This window comes from Cyprinus carpio, chromosome A13, assembly GCF_018340385.1.
Source record: "Cyprinus carpio isolate SPL01 chromosome A13, ASM1834038v1, whole genome shotgun sequence".
Taxonomy (NCBI): Eukaryota; Metazoa; Chordata; class Actinopteri; order Cypriniformes; family Cyprinidae; genus Cyprinus; species Cyprinus carpio.
Window position 1 is genome coordinate 12,171,908 of NC_056584.1, and position 17,604 is coordinate 12,189,511.

General features: G+C 35.1%; 1 pseudogene; it reads left to right on the forward strand.

The window, feature by feature from the left end:
- LOC109065427 overlaps positions 1–17,604 on the forward strand; it is a 146,659-nt pseudogene that overhangs the window by 62,734 nt on the left and 66,321 nt on the right.

Consider the following 17,604-nt stretch of genomic DNA (forward strand, 5'->3'; position numbering starts at 1 on the left):
TACAAAACAGTAGATTTTAAATCAGACAGTTAAACGCATCTTACAATTTTTGCAGACCCTCTAGGATATTTTCACAATAAAGGACAACGTGCCTAATAAAAATATGAAATAAACAAATGTTAAAAAACCTATAGTTTTTTGTATATATAATTTTATTATTAATATAAACTTTATTAACTCAAGACAGTACATAAAATAAATCATTATTAGGTTGATGATTAAAAAATGTTAGGTAAATACCTGTAGGTTATGTATTTGTAAGATTTGAAAGAACCTCAGACACTTTGATCTTCTGAGATACAGACAATACACACAGTGTATTAAAATACAGACATCCGTTTCGACATCACACTGAGGAAAGATGCGGGAGAAACTCCTTTCTCACCTATCCTTTTCATCCAATTCCTTCCCCTCACATCTCACTCAGAATGGTCAATAGCAAAATATAATGTTCTACATAAATGCAAGTGATATTCACAGTCATGTTTGGTATCATTTGAATTGTCTCAGGGTGACTGGTACAATGGTCTTAATATAACAAGTAATATACTAAAAGGTAATACAGATCCTAAGAGTTTAAAGAGATTTTGCTCACTTTAGAATGTTTGTCATTCCCCAGTGTCTTTCATGCAAATTACCATCTGTCTCCAAAAGATGTAAACTCTACTTAATTAATGCAAATTCCAGTTGATAGTCCCTGTCTCTGTTTGAAAGATGTTTGTCTTGGTCTGAATACTTAGAGAAATGCTGCAAGAAGATCAGGGCCCTTTGCAGCCAGATAAACTCGTAGTGTAGAATGTTACAATGTTTTTTTTTTTTCAGGTATGCATCTTTTAGATTTGTCTTTGAGAATTTGATGTCTTTGTATTGATTTGATTTAACTTGATATCTCTGAATTGACAAAGCAATTGGCATAATACATATTTACCTGACTGATAATAAATGGTTAAATTTTATTGATTTGGTTTACTCTTAAAGGGCACCTATTATGCCCCTTTTTGCAGTATGTAATATTAATCTTATGACTCTCCAGAATGTGCCTGTGAAGTTTCAGCTCAAAATTCCATACAGATTGTTTATTATAAGATGTTGTGAAGTGTCATTTTTTTGTAGGGTGTTGTGAAGTGCTGTTTCATGGGTGTGTTCCCTTGCATGAAAATGAGCTGCGACCCCCCCCCCCCACACTCCAAAAGGGGGTGTAGCCTACACATCTCTGCTTTGCGTATGGCAATAAACAGAGAGGAGAAGCAACATGAGCAAGAGTGAGAGGACCGGTATTAGGCCGTACATGTATGAACTGGAAATAAATAGAAAAGGAGAGATTATTCTTGAAAAAATATTGCATTAACCAAAATGTTGTAATGGTGGATGCGAACATTCATGTACTTGTATAGTTTTCCACAGCCGCTTTGTAACAATGGATGCGACACAGCCTATTGCAGGCAGACAAAATGGCGGACATGGCACAACACACTGAGATATGAGCATATGGTAATGTCAGTCATGTCAGTCAATAGCAGTGGGCGGGGCTACTGCAATGTGATGTCATATTGTGGACAGGATCCAAGCCGCTCATTTTTTTGAGCCCGGTTTGGTTTTATGAAGATAAAAAAAAAAAAAAAAAGACTGGGTGGATTTTTACCATTCTAAGATGGCTGTGTACACACAATTCCAACACACATTTCTGTCCAAACAACTTAAAAGTGGATTTTGCATAAAAGATGCACTTTAAATTGTTGATTCTTGTAGATTACGTTGTTTACTTGTTACCGCATTTCTGCATCAGATTGCTAATGTACTAAAATCCAGTTAAGATAGAGCATAGGACACACCAACTGGATCTTTAGAGATCCGGGTAACACTTGGTATTAATTCAAGTGTACTTAGACTGTAAGGGCCAAAAGAGAATTTCTGTTTAGTTCAACAGAATGTTGTTTGACCAACCTAAATAGGGTGAGCCTAATCTCTGTTTACTGTAATGTTACTCTAGCTAAGAGTACATGAGAAATCCTGGCACGACCAGACCAAAGCTATCAGAGAAAGTAATGTTGGTCGGCTTATTACCACTGACTAGATATAATGTTGTTCTTACTAGAGATAATGTTGCATAATTTAATTGTGTATAGATTAGAGATTAGAATCAGATTAGAGTTTAATAGAAACTAAATTAATTAGCACAGCAAAAAGACTGAACTCGCCGGAAAACTTCAGCCACCATTGGAAACCTTTGTTGGGCCAACTGGATGGACCTTACATATTCATTCTAATGTTTTCATCTCACAACTTTCCCATTGTTATCTTATCTGAGCGGAAAACAATGCTTGTAAAACAAGATGCTTAATAAATTTTGTCTCAAAGACTGCAGTGGTGGAGACTTTTCAGTCACTCTTTCTGTAGGTAACATGGTTTTGCCAGTCGGTGGCGACAAGTGACAAGTTTTTATGAGGGAGTCATTTGAATCATACAGTCAACAGATTCTTTACATTAGTTTAGGAGCAAACTGTGAGTCATTGAATCATTCACTGAAAAGATTGAATCAGTACTATTCTTTTAGGAAAACACCTGTTTTTTATTGTTGCTTTGGAGTCATTTGAGAAAATCTTCATTGGTGTAACAAAACTAATTGGCAATACTGCTTCTAAAACACATCTATCTATCTATGTATCTATGTATCTATCTATCTATCTATCTATCTATCTATCTATCTATCTATCTATCTATCTGTCTGTCTGTCTGTCTGTCTGTCTGTTTGAGCTTTCAGACTAGGTTCTCTCAAGACAAAGTTAGTTTATTCATGTAGTTATTGTGCTTAATAAATCACCATTTTGGGGTTTTAGTTTCTTGTTCATCACACCTCCATTCCTGGTAATGTTTGTTTCATTTAAACTTAATATCCATTTTTATAATGTCTTGAAATGTGTGTGTTTACGCGCTTTTGATCCACGAGGAAGCCGCTATTTAATTAGACATGCCCTCCTGAGGAGTACTCAAGCGAGAACGCTTAAACCCTGTGAGCAACGATTGGGTATGCTTTTGTTATACACGCACACACAGAGCTGTCTCAGTGTGAAACGTGGCACTAGGAGGATTTATCTGCTAATTCAGTCTCCAGCGGGCAGGCGCCACACACATTCTGTTTATTTAGTCAGGATAAGGGCCTGTTACCATGTGGCCTGAAGGATCAACACAGGGTGGTTAGAATACCACTCTGTCTCACCTGTTTGTCTTCTTTCTTTCCTTCAAACTAAGAGAGCAGTAGGACTAGACAGATGACTAGAGGGCATGCCCACTGTCTGACACCTGCTGTTTTCATTTTCCATCCCTTTATTTGTTTTCTCAGACCCTGTCTTATGTCTTTCTTTCACACTTTTCTGGACTTCATGTTGTGGTGCACTTGCTTTAATCTGTTGCCTGACTGACTGCTGTCATTCAACAGCAAGAAGGTCAGTAATACCTGGAGAAAACTTAGCTATGTGTTAGCATCAGCATTCATCATAATGGCAGTTGCTCGGCTAACTGTGCAGGACACCTGCTGTTTTCAAACCTTGTGTCATTTGAAACCTGTATGTCTTTATTCTGTGGAACATTGAAGATGATGTTTTTGAAGAATGTAAGTAACCAAATGTTTTCAGTGGGAACTGAAAATGTTTGATTACCAACATTATTCAAAATACATACTTTAGTGTTCCACAGAAGAAAGAAATTCATACAGGTTTGGAATGACATGAGGGTGAGTAAAGGAATTTTATTTTGGGATGAACTATCTCTTTAATGAAATTAAAATACAGGAACATGGCTTTAACAGTAGGGTACTGTATGGCACAGTGCAGTGTAAAACCATGAAGAAGAAATATGGGTTTTAAAAGCAAGCATAAGTTGAAGAGACTTAGAAATATTTGAACTATAATGAAATGTTTTGTTAATCGGAGCACAGCATGTATGGTTGTCCCACTGTGCATGGTGAACACTCATCATCAAAACTGTTCCTCTGGAATAATATCATTTTATTGCAGCCCTGAGGGGCCTGCCTTTCTTTGTATACCCATTTTTGCCTCTTTTTTTATGCCTGTTTTTGTCCTGAGGTGATGTCATGCACAATTCTGCCCTCCCACAGAATGCTTTCCCCCCAGAACCCAAACAATTCTATTGCCTGGAAGATGTTTTAACAGGTAATTTTTTCCAGTGCCTGATTTGAAATTGTAAAAAAAATAAAATGCTTTATGATGTATGTTGTCTAAACTATAACTGTAATTTGGAAATTGATGTCTTTTAAGTTATATGTACTTAAAATACTAAGTGCACTCTTTTCAATATTGACGATAATAAGAAATGTTTCTTTATCACCTAATCATCAGAATAGAATGATTTGTGAAGGATCATGTGACACTGAATACTGGAGTAATGATGCTGAAAATTCAGCTTTGCCATCACAGGAATAAATTTGAAAATATATGAAAATAGAAAACAGTTATTTAAAACTGTAATAATATTTCTCATTATTACTGTTTTTGTTGAATTTTTAAATAAATATATATATATCAAATAAAAGCAGCCTTCTTTCTTTTTCTTCTTCTTCTATGATTTCAGTGCAGTACTCTTTCTCAGGCTCTCGGCCACTGCTGCACTTCAAAGGGCAATTTGGTGATTAATCATGTGTGTTTGCCCTGCTGGTCTGTCCATCCATCTGTGTATTTATTAAGCTAGGAATCTACACACATGAACTCACTGCTTCTGTAGCATGAGGTGAATAATAAACACTCAGTGTTTGCATGCCAGTAATGAGTGTTTGCTTTAAACTGAACCAGACATGCCACTGTGTTCTTCACACAGACAGACTCTCTCTCCACGTCTGTCACAATCTCTTAGAATTCTGACTGAATATATTTGTTTATCAAAAATGGTCATTAAAAAGAAAACGTGCTTCACAAAAACTTAAACACCTTTGTCCTTTTAGTTTTTCTTTTATGAAAGCTTAAGCATTACTCTAACCCACTGTTTAAGCTGATGCATGTTTCTCATCCGCATAAAAAATATATTTATGCTGTATATTCCGCATAGGATTTTTTGCTCATCTCTCTGATCCTGAGAGATTCGGGTGTTTGTTTTGTGCTTTTGGCAAAGCATAAAGGGTTTTGTTTGGTTTGTCAGTCTGGATTGATCAGAAGTGTGGTCTCATCCTCCTCTTCAGGCCTCAGAGGAGCGGGGCACCTGACGGCCCGTCCACTATAATCATCTCAAGCTCAGCCTAGTATATACTACCTGCAGCATAGGGAAAAATCACCATAGAAATACAACCACACAGCCCTTTATAGTCCCACAAACCAGAAACACTCACAATCATTGTTCTGAGACAAAGCAGCGTAGAAGTTTCAGTGTTTGGTGCCAACAAGTTTTGGTTCTTTGATACAGTATTTACACTGCTGTTCAAATGTTTAGGGTTGGTAACATTTTTAAAATGTTTTTGAAAGTATCTTATACTCACCAAGACTGCATTTATTTGATCAAAACTGCAGTTAAAACAGTAATATTGTTAAATATTATTGCAGTTTTAAATAACAGTTTTTTATTTAAATGTAATTTAAAATTTAATTTATTCCTGTGATGTGTGATTGAATTTTCAGCAGTCATTACGCTAGTCCTCAGTGTCACATGATCCTTCAGAAATCACTCTAATATGCTGATCAAAAGGAGCACAGCACATTTTAAAACACATTTTAAAATGAACAGTTCAAACATTAACTATTGTCTTGTTGTATACCTATATTAAATAATTACAGAATGTTCTTTTTGATTAACTATTTCTCCTTTGATGGGTCAATAGTTGCCAGATCTAGTTTGTTTGTGCATATGCGTCGTATTGGTAGACTAATTGTTCTTTCTTTTAAATTACTGCAGATGTGATTGTGAAAATCGCTACTTTGGCAACCCACTTAAGCCCCTTTCACACTGCACGTTGGTCTGGAAAATTGCCGGATCACCTTCTGTGTGAAACACGTCCCGGGATTGATTCCGGGATTGATCCCAGGTTGGGGACCAAGTAACATTGCCAGGTTCAGTCCCGGAACGAGCTCTATGTGAACAAAAGCCAGAACCAATGCCGTAAAGGGTGTGTCGTAGTGATGACGCACATTATTGTGCCACTCTTTTACCGGGTGTTTTGAAGGCAGATCAACGTTTGTGCCAGAAAAATATGTGCAAACTGTAATGAAGCAGAGATAAGTTAGCTCCTCACTATCCAGGCTGAAGCTTAAGTGAAAGTTAACATGCTTAGCATTTTCGATTCGTACATTACACGTCACATCCTGATGTCACGTGTCATTACGGGACCTTTAGGGTTGTGTGTGAATCATGGTTTGAATGCACGCACATATTCCGGGAAATTACTGGCAGTGTGAAAGGGGGAAAATCTAGTGACCCGGGAACAATTGCCGGGACACATTACTCGTGTATTTTCCGGAATCGCAGTGTGAAAGGGGCTTTAGGGGAACATGTTACTGTAAGTAACCCTCACCTCTCACACACAGACACATATATAGTGATATGGCTAACTATTATATCTTGCCATTTTGTTTTGTTAATGTACTCTATTTTCTATCTGTTTTTAATGTATTTTCTCCAAACTTGCATTGTTTTAACAATCATCGTTGAATCAAGTTGACTTAATGTAAAAACAGTACAACAACAACAAAAAAGGATCAGAAACACTAATGACACAACCCTTAGGAACCGTAATGGCCAAATAAAAAGCAATTTGTTATTACCATTGTGATAGTCTCAATGTTGCTTAATTTTATGTAGCCAACAAAAAAAACAAGCACAAAAACCATTACAAATATATTGTGAGTAAGTATTCAGTGTATCATCCAGCACACTCACACACATTACCTGTGTCAAACCTACATTTCACCCATGTCTTTATTCTGTGTTCACAAAGTAAACATTTACAGCACCTTCTGGAAGAACAGCAGATGGAAGTGTTTCCTTCTAACCCCTCATCAGGACTCCATCACACAAGCATTTATCTGTTCTCGGCGGTATATCGCCACTTGTGTTATTCATCTTGGCTTCTGTCTGCTGTATCTTTAAGTGTAAATGTGTGCACTGTGTGTGAGGGAATCTCTTGGCTTCGCCAACAGTTGAGATGGTTAGTTTCACATGTTGCTTATTTGGGCAGATTTAAAGAGGTTAAGGTTCTCAATACAATTGTTTGTGATGGATTTCAGAGAAAGGCTGTGTTCTGTTGATGTTGTTAGACAAAATGGCTTGTGACTGGAAACAGTTGGGACAGACTTTTTGAGGATAATAATCATATATGCCTTTGAGTGACGACATTGCTTTTGGAGTAAGACTTCCAAACAGTTACCTCTTCATTCTGCACATTTATTGATTTATTTTTTGTTATAGGATGAGTCTCATAAAAACCAAATGTCTTACCCAATGTTAATTATGCAGATTAAAAATCTGGAAAAGGTGATTGTTTCACAGTAGCGAGAATGAGATTTGTTTTGCATTACATTAAAAAGAGTGTGTGGAGGAATTATCTTTAATTGTTGTCAGTACTAAAACAATAGGACACTGAATCTTATTCAGAATAATTTTCAGCAGCCATGACATAGACATTCACTCAGGTAATCTGTTATCCCACCTAAGTAGGGGCTTTTGTTCCATTTTCAAAGAAGTGGAAGCGGCCAGCATGTCCTCAAGCCACAATCACAGATTCTGACTTAAAGTGCCTCAGATAGATATCTGAAGGTCAGAGAGTGCAGTGGGCAAGCAGTCAGGTTTAATTCAACTCCCATACATCTGCTGTTATAAAATTCTGTACAAATCACACACAACTTCCTATATGATTTAAAGGTAGGAAGACTGGACTGGCTTCATGCTTTTTTAGAGCAAAAGTGGTGTTCTCTCTAAAAGAAGCTTCTTTTAAAACAAAAGTCATCTCATGTTGTTGATTAACAGTAATGTTCCCATATCAAAACTGCTTGAGCATTTAAACCCCTGATGTGAATACATCTTGCAAGTCACTTTGGATGTAAATATTAAAATATTTTCCCATTGTGTTTTATAGGGTAAACAATTTATTTTATTGTAATATTTTATCTAATCTATTTTTGTATTTTATTTTATTTTTATTCTATTTTGTAATGAAAGGGCTTTATATTTTTAGACTGTTTTCACAGGTGCCACTAATGCATGTCCAGAATGTGCATACGTTATAATGTACAAGTTGTTGTTTTTAGGCCCTCAATTTTTAGCACAATTTATTACTATTATTATTATTTTTAACTTAAGTATTAAATCCCGAATCCCTTGAGCACTTACTCTTACATGTTGTGAGCATGTGCACCACACACTGTACCACAACTCTAGTGAACATTAGTTATTATATGATTACAAGCAACAATCTCTAGCTCTGCCTGTTTCGCATTCTCTGTCTATCACAGAAAGTCTCACACACAGTATATATTTAGTTTACATTCAGAGCACTAGATGGCAGCCTTACAGCTCTAGTACTAATCGAGTTTTCAAAATTAACAGTTTAGAGTGGTCATAACTTAATCTGTCCACAAAATAAGGAAAAGATGTACAGAAAATGACACAGCCACAGAACAGAGCCATCATCTTCAGGAGCAGCAGACACGGGTTCTCTTGAAAATGACTGTGAGCTCAAACTTCAAGACAGCAGGAAATTAAACTCAGTACTCAAAGAAAATAAAAAAGCCTGTTCTAAATCATTACTCTTGTCACTACCACTTTCCCAGAAATTCCATCCCAGACAAGATTTGACCAACCAAACCAGGCTTACGTAAACAGCCCTTTAATGCCACCAGTGAATGTTTTTAAAACTAAGCTCCATTTGATTACAGTCTCAGATAAGCAGAGCACATCCAGACAGCCCATTTGTTTTAATGGATGCAAAATCATCAGTGGGTGATCCATTCTGTTCTTAGCAATTTGTGTGACTCTTGCTTCTATTTTTTTTTTTTTTTTTTTTTTGACATCTGAGGTTTCCGTTTGTTACCCAGACATTTGTGTTATCTACTGCATTGCAAAGGCAAAAGGTGCCTTGTGGCAGAAAGGCTCTCAGTATTATGATTAATCAACACACATAAGAGATGACTGTGTGTCAAAGCGCGTGTGAGGGGTTTGCAAGGATTTTATGAGCAGACCAGAATCGCTTTCCCTGTATGTAGGAGGATTTATTACCAATGCATTATTTATAATTGACCTCCCCTCCAGTCTCTGCAGCACAATACTGTTGTATCACTTCATGATTGATAGTGCACTGCATCATATCCTCCTGTGGTCAACAAATCCTTTCCAGCATCCCCCCTCTTTCCAGCTGAAATGAAACACAAATTATAAAGCAGATTCCCATTGGATGTTCTATTGTAAAATGCAGATAAATACACCTGTGACTGTGCATTCTAAAATTGTCATTTAATCTCTCATTAATCACCTTTATTAGAATCTATTATTAGAATTGAACAGTTGTGCTGCCAAATATTTTTTTTGGAAACTGCAATACTTTTTCAGGATTCTTCGATTAATAAAAACTTAAAAAGAACAGAATTTATTCAAAATATAAATATTTTCTAACAATATAAATCTTTGCTTTCACTTCTTAACAATTTAACATGTCCTTGCTGAATAAAAGTGTTAATTTCTTTAAAAAAAAAAAAAGAAAGAATAAAAATTTACTTTTGCTCTAAAAAAGCATGAAGCCAGTCCAGTCCTCCTACCTTTTGATCGGTAGTGTATATTGTTAGAAAATATTTATATTTTAAATGAATGCTCTTCTTTTGAACTTTTTATTCATCAAAAAATCCTGAAAAAAGTATCACAGGTTCCAAAAAAATATTAAGCAGCATAACAGTTTCCAGCACTGATAATAAATGAGCATATTAGAAGTCAGCAACTTATAGTCAGTAATTTATAATTATTTATGAAGTTTAATGTGTTAATGAAGGTTGGAATAATGAGAAATATTTTGTGATTAAATCATCAGTGAATAATTTCAGAACTTTATTTTACCTCATAATAATATTTCACAATATTAATTTTTTTAGTGTATTTTTGATCAAATAAATGCAAACTTGATGAGCATTAGAAAACCTGTAAAAAACATTAAAAATTGTTCTGATCCCGAACTATTGACCAGTTGTGTGTGTGTGTGTGTGTGTGTGTGTATATATATATATATATATATATATATATATATATATATATATATATATATATATATATATATATATATAAATAAACATTATTGTTACAATTGTACTGTTTAATAAAATTTCAAGCCTCACACTTTTATTTTGGTGGAATATTAGTTAAATGCTGTAAACTTCTGTCCACTATAATGTTAGAAATTATGTAATGTGAAAATAAAGTGAACCTGGCACAGGCTGCGTTTCCAAGTGCACGTTAAACTCACAGCACATGGCGTAAGGCATCTGATGTCAGTCATGGCTAGATAAAATAACCTCTGTGGTATCTATGATTATGTTACACTCAAGTTCAGATTAAAGCAACTGTGCTTCTTCATTTCATACTCCTTGTATGGTGTAGTAAAACGTTAAAGTGTGCACTGCAGCTGGCCTGCAATCTCTCTCACAGTCAAACACGTATAAACACACACACACATCCCGCAACCACAAGCAGCACCTCACACTCCCAGCATCCAGCTGTTATCTCTTACTAGCGCTGCTCCCATCCCTCTGTCACTATGGATTTCATCACACATGTGCAGTGATTCAGTTGTCCAGCTTCAAATATGTGGGGTGGACACACTCGCTAATTTGACCATTTAAAGCCATGGAGGAGAGGCAATTTGGAGTGAGACAAGTCTCACTCCCCAAGGGAACGTCAGTGACATTTACCCACTGACTGAGATTGATGTTGCCGCTTCGGCTTTGTAACAGGCTAATTCGACCAGCCTTGAACACACACTAATGTATGTTATCACAAGGAGAAAAATCAAGGGCCATCAAACATGGTAATACTAATGATGACAATAAATGCAACTCATCGTAACAGTAATTGAACGTCTCCTTGAATAAACTCAACGCATAGCTATTTATTACAGTATGACCTCCAATGTCATTAGGGTCATAATGCAATTGCCATATGCATGATGATGAATGTCGTGCAATCAAAACTGTCATTATTTTGTTGTATTTATCATAATATTAGTCATATTTACCATGTTGTATCATATTCTAATAGTACATAGCAGTGGTGGACTGTGTAATAAAGTATTTTTTTTACTGTACTTTACTGCAATTTCACACTATTAGAACACTATTAGTTTTTTTTTCCTTTCTTTGGGAAATCTTTTCTTTTCCTTATTTTTGCTCCATTAAATTTCAGAGAAAAAACAAAACAAATATAAACATAAACCATCATATAAATCCTCGTAATTGAAGAAATCAAGGCATGCTTTAATGTTATTTCTAATTTGTGTACAAATCATTCTTTTGAGTCAGTTCTTTTCTGTGAACCTATTGAAATGGTTCACAGATCACATTGAACGATTCTTTCACAAACTGAATGAATGATCCAGGCAGCAACTCACTGAATTTGGCATGTCTGACTCAAAATTTGGAAAAAAAAACACATTTCCAAATATAATAAAAAAGAAAATGCCTATCTTAAATTTAGTAATATTTCACAATATTATGTTTTGACAGTTATTTTTGATCAAATAAATGCCTTGATGTGTGTGAAAGACAAAAAAAAAAAAAAAAAAAAAAAACCTTACCAACCCCAAACTTTTGAACCATATTGTACTTTAACTCAAGTCCATGATTCGTTAAAGACAGCTCTGAAACTCTTAACAATGAAAAGATATTAAGAATCCCTAAAAAGATAATTATGCCTGACACACTGATCGACGGCTAAATCTCCTCAGCCTGAATCAAAGCCATAACTACTGCTTTAAACACATACCCAAATGAGTGTCCCACCAGCCTGACAGTCACTAACAGACATCCTCGGGCCCCTCATCAAAAACTAATCAGGCATTCTGCCTAGACGGCTAAATAATTGTAGTCAGGCTGTTTTGTGCTTGCACACAAAGGCACTTTTATTTGGACATCTAAGGGCCTTTCTTATTTTCTTAAAATAATTGTATTAGCTTTAAGCCTTAGATGTAGGTATCTTTCTCCAATGTTACAGTGCATGAGGATGAATTAGGATTTAAATTTCTTTATTCTGTATTTTGGTCATGCTGATGCTATGGAAAAGAAATTGATGTTAAGATACAGCTATGATGCAATCAATCCAGAACCTCTAATGTCAATTGATTCTTTCTATTTATGCCTCTTTAAAATATAATAAGGGCTTTCAAATGAAGTCACTGCAGATAGTCAGTGATAAAGGAGATGTTGGTTGATACTGTGCCCAGATTATTTGTTACACTAGAAATGAAATAGTCAAGTTAAGAGAACAATTTGACAGAACAGAAAAAAATGACATATGAATACACAGCGCATATTGCAAAAGTATAGTATTCCATTCAAAACATGCAAAATGTGACCCTGGAGCACAAAACCAGTCATAAGGGGCAATTTATTGAAATTGAGATTTATACATCACATGAAAGCTAAATAAATAAGCTTTCCATTGATGTATGGTTTGTTAGGATAGGAAATTTGGCTTTGGCTGAGACACAACTATTTGAATATTTGGAATCTGAGGGTGCAAAAAAATCAAAATGTTGAGATAATCACCTTTAAAGTTGTCCAGATTAAGTCCTTAGCAATGCATATTACTAATGATAGTACATTTTTGAAATATTAATGGTAGGAAATTTACAAAATATCTTAATAGAAGATGATCTTTACTTAATATCCTAGTGTTTTTTGGCATAAAAAAAGAATCAGTCATTTTGGCCCAAATATACCCATGCGACTTATGACTGGTTTTTTGGTCCACTGTCACAAATTTGTATGATTAAGATTGTATTTTGCGTTTTGGTACACATGAACAAAAAAAGTATTTCTATCATGACTCTCAGAAGAATCATGACAACTCTCAGAAGATTTTAGCATGGTATGGATATCACAATGTTCATGTATTTGGCGGAATAGATCTGCTACACTGCTGAATTGCTGCTGCTGTTGGTTATTGCTTTTATTGTAGATTATTGCTGCTGCTAGAAAGTACAGGAACTTGCTACTGCCAATGCATACGCTGATACGGTGCTGTGAATATTTAAGACATACTACTGCTGCAGAAATAGCATGTATAGTAACCGTTAGCAGATCTATGCAGGTGGAGCTGGGGAAGGTGGAGGGTTTCAGAGGAACTCTGAAAGTGAACTGCGAAATGCTCTAGTTAATGCTAGCCAGCCATTCAAATGTAAAGCAGCAAGCTTATTGTCTGAGTATGCAACATGAACCAATCAGCTTGTGCCAAGTAGTTTAATGCTGTGAATAGCATCAGTTTGCATTAGGGACCCGTCAGCCTGCGCCATCTAGAGTTTCTTGACAGAACTTGGTATTTAGCTACAGCATACCTTCTAAATAATTTGTAAACATGAATATCTGACCTTATATTATTAGGTAAATATTTGTAAACATGAATATCTGACCTTATATTATTAGGTAAACAAATACAACACACACATACACACACACACACACACACCACATACACACACACACACATATAATATATACATATATACACACATACACATATATATATACATATAAATATATGTATATATATATAAAAAAATTGATACTTTGTTTCAGCTTATTATTTAAGGGAAATGTGCCATTTTCTTTCCTGCTTCTAAAAAAGATGACTCCAGATGTCCCTAACTCTCCGCTGTTCTCATTACCGCCAGCAAGGTGTTCCAAAATTGAGGATGATAACGTTTATGGTAGTAGACATTAAATAAAATACCTAGATCCCATTTGCCAGGGATGTCTTTCTGTTATTGCTTCATTTCAGACCTCCAAACCTGGAAATGAAATGTGTTCTGCAGGATGTTTAGAGGAAAATATACCTATGTTTGTTGGGTTTGTTGTTTGTGTTTTTTTGTATTAGTTTTATTGATTTATTTATTGTATGTATTTTTGTTTAATTTGTTTATTTGTTAATCAGTGGAGATGACTATGATGTTGTCATTTGTAATCAGAATGTCCTCTTTTGGCTTCTTATGTATGTTTTATTTTATAAAATGATGGTGAAAATATTCCAGAGTTTATGAAAGGTTAATAACCTCATATGTTAATCATTTCATTCCTCTGAAATAGAATAGCAGCACATGTTTTCATACAGTTTTGCTGAATTACATTACCACAAAATAACCACATTATTTAGCATTATTTCTCTCAAGGGGAAATTTGATGTACTGGCTAAATTTGTACAATAAAATTGGCTTATAGCTGAATGAATGCAAAAATGTTGGGAGTTAGTGAAAATATTTCATCATATTGCTATTTAGGTTTGTTTAATATTAACATTGTGCTTGATAATTTCTTGATATGCATTCACTCATGCACACATATAAATACAGTCATGCAAGTGAACACAGATGCACACTCAAAAGTATTAATATCATCACACCAGGAAATCTAAAAGAGTGGGCATTAAATAGCTCTAAGTGTTCTCTCAAGCACCATAGACATAACTACATGTATATCCTACCACCCGAAGCAGCCTGTTGATATGCCTTTTAAGTTTTACTGCTCTTATTTTCCCCTTCATGGGATGGAAAAACTCTCTGAAGTTTACCAAAAAGACCCTTATGGGATAAACATAGCTTTGCTGTGTACCTGGGGCAAGAATAAGCAGAAAGAGAGATAGAGAAGCTGTAATAATCTCTCTATTTCTATGACAACAGAGGGTTCTGAGTGGTCAGAGGGAGAGATAAGCTCAAGATGGCTGCTTTGATGTGATCTGTGGTAATTCTCCTTCTCTCTGTGCTTTGGGGAATGAACACGGCTATTTGTTGAAGCTAATATCCTTTAGTTTCGCTCGCTTTCTGTGAACATCTTCCAGTCTGCTGCGGTTTAGTGTGAATTTGCTACGTCATGCATGGATATGCAGAGATAAACATCTTGTGAACAAGGCCTGGAAGTTTTTTCTTGGATTGGTCTGGGGTCAGAAACAGTTTGATTTGATTTGCTAGATTGCAAATGCTCATTTTAGGGCTGATGATGTGTTATCAAGGTCTTGATGATTTGGATTAACAATAATTTGAACTGTAAAAAAAAAAAAAAAAAAAAAAAAAAAAAAACTATATATTTTTTAATGTTTTAATCTTTAAAAGGTTCTGTCGATTTCTGAAAGGTCATAAATGATAACTAGAATCCAGTGAAAGCTTTTTCATCTTTTTGTGCAATGATGTCAATGACAGTTCAGTGTTTTTTTCCCTTGGCAGAGTTGATATTAATTTTGACCCGCTGGACAATCAAATCAATCCTCAGCCTTCCTCTGTCTGTTGCTATTTAATCATATGCCTTCTTCACAATTGAATCGGACAAGTTGACCTTTAGTTGCTCGTGCAGATGTGAGCTGTCAAAAAGTCCTTCATATCAAAACTGCTCTTCTCTCCCAATGAGTTTGTTTTACTTTGAAGAATAGCTGTGATTGCCATGATGTTGTAATTTCAACATGACATGAACATGAAGAATTTTTGCCTAGCAATCACTTTCTAACATAATCATGATTTTTATGCTGAAACAATTTGATATATAAATTCCAAATAGAATTTGTGTGTATGTGTGTGTGTGTGTTCCCCCCCACCCCCCGACTAGATAATCTTCTGATAGACTACCAGTTCACAAATGAAATGTTCTTGAGCAATTTGTATGTGATTTTCAATTTTGTGTATCAAAAAATTGCAGAGCCCAAATCTGTGTCCTAAACAGACACCATTTTTTGTGTGGTATAACAGTCACAGGCAATTAGTTGATGGTTACAACAATTATGTGGAGCAGGATTTTGAAATGATCAGATTTCATTTAGATAATTGTTGTAAGAATTAAATGATATATTAAAGGCATTAGAATATAATTTTATAACCTATTCTTCTAAATTTAACTATTATGCTGTGCTGAAAATCCTTGACCTAATTGCTGTGGCTGGCCTTTTAAAAATTAATCAAATATTTGGCAATAATATAGCACACAAAAAAAAAAAATGTATAAGCATTTTTTTTAGGCTGAAAAGTTTTGACTGGGAACACCACAAGTGCAGCAAAAAATAAAATAAAATAAAACACTGACACAGCATTTTCAGGAAATGACTGGAGCACACAACATGATGGTTAAAAAGAAGTCAACATCATTGTTAATATGTTAAAAAAATACTGTAAACTTTTTATTGCAGCTAAATATTTTTGTTGTTGTTGTCATGATGTTTGTTTTGCAGACCAATAAGAACCTTGATATGCCAATTAATGCGTCTAACAATTTCAACCTCAACATATCATGGTCTATTGGCTCAACAGGTGAAGCATTTCATGCTATGGTATTTTATGTAATACTTCAAAATAAAATTAAATCCCAAAAGAAAGATTTACTTTGTGAAATAGTCCTAGCTGAACAAAGTAAGTATAGGAAGGATAATGTTATTTCATAAGAAAGTTTTAATTTGAAAGATATTTGTATTTGGTTAAAGTATGTATAGGAAGTGTTTGTGTATTGTTTGAATAAAGCTTTCGGAAAAACAGATATGTGGAGAAGTGTTATAGAAATATGTTCTATAGACACAGATAAACCATACTCCCAATGATCACTAGACAGGTGTGAGTGCATGTTTATAGAAATATTTAAGACTGAGCTCAAAAGAGTGGGTTATGGAAAAGTCACATATTGCATTGTGATGATTTGCTAATAACTAAAATAAATCAGTTTTTCATTCTGTCATACTTAATGGCACAGCCTCTGAAGGGGTCATCTGGGAATCATCAGTATAGACTGACTGATGTTCATGTTCATTTGTGGTTCAAGATTTACTGTTTTATGATAGACCTTGTATTCACTATTAACCATTTAATCTGTTCAAATGTTTTGAAAAGCGGCAAGAAGCTTGAATATTTTAGGGTTTTTTTCATGATAGTTTCATTATTAAAGGGATACTCCATCCCAAAATGAAAATTTTATCATTAATCACTTACCCCCATGTCGTTCCAAACCTGTAAAAACTCTGTTCGTCTTCGGAACACAATTTTAGGCTGTATACTGTGTACGTTCTTCTGTGTCATCCGCACCACAAGGATTTGCTGTTTCTACATGTATTTAGCTTTGATTTGAAATAAAACAGTGCATCCTTGTGGCGTGGATGACACAGAAGATCATACACAGAATACCGCATTATGAAGAGACACAGAGGAGACCGTTGACAAAGGAATTATTGAATAAAGTCATTATTTTTGTTTTCTTCGCTTACAAAAAGTGTTCCCGTCGCTTCATATAACCCAGATTGAACATCTGATGGCAGATGGAGTATTCTGAAGACGACTTTCATACCTTTTATGGACCTTGACACTGTTATTTTCTTGGCAGTCTATGGGACAGTCTCAAGCCTCCCGGTTTTCATCCAAAATATCTTAAATTGTGTTCTGAAGATGAACGGAGC